Source organism: Apis dorsata, unplaced genomic scaffold (genome assembly GCF_000469605.1).
Source record: "Apis dorsata unplaced genomic scaffold, Apis dorsata 1.3 scaffold_69, whole genome shotgun sequence".
In the NCBI taxonomy this organism is placed as follows: domain Eukaryota; kingdom Metazoa; phylum Arthropoda; class Insecta; order Hymenoptera; family Apidae; genus Apis; species Apis dorsata.
In genome coordinates this window covers 330,390-330,642 of record NW_006263367.1, presented here as the reverse complement: position 1 = coordinate 330,642, position 253 = coordinate 330,390, and the positions used below count along the sequence as shown (strand labels likewise).

At 38.7% G+C, this 253-nt stretch overlaps 1 long non-coding RNA gene across 1 annotated transcript in view; it reads right to left on the bottom strand.

Moving 5' to 3' along the window:
• LOC116186877 overlaps positions 1-247 on the bottom strand; it is a 1,242-nt gene extending 995 nt beyond the window's left edge. Inside the window, exon 1 of the long non-coding RNA XR_004151926.1 lies at positions 1-247. This exon is cut by the window's left edge and continues 32 nt beyond it. This is a non-coding gene — a long non-coding RNA (uncharacterized LOC116186877).
• Between the last annotated feature and the right edge of the window lie 6 nt (positions 248-253).

Here is a 253-nt window from a genome sequence, read left to right as displayed (position 1 = left end):
CGTGGTCACTGTGCTCGTGCAAAATTCTACGTATACAACCAGTTACCCGTGTCGGTTCGGATCTTTCATCCTGCGACATGATTGAGTAACCAGAGGAACAAAAATGCATGCGACTCACCATTAGATGCGAAGAATCTGCGTTGCCATCAGTTGTCGTGATCCATGGGAAGTCGTCGTTTCAGAAATATCTATAATAAAACGTGGAACATAATAACTTACAATTATGATAAAAAAAATTGATATTCTAATAAAA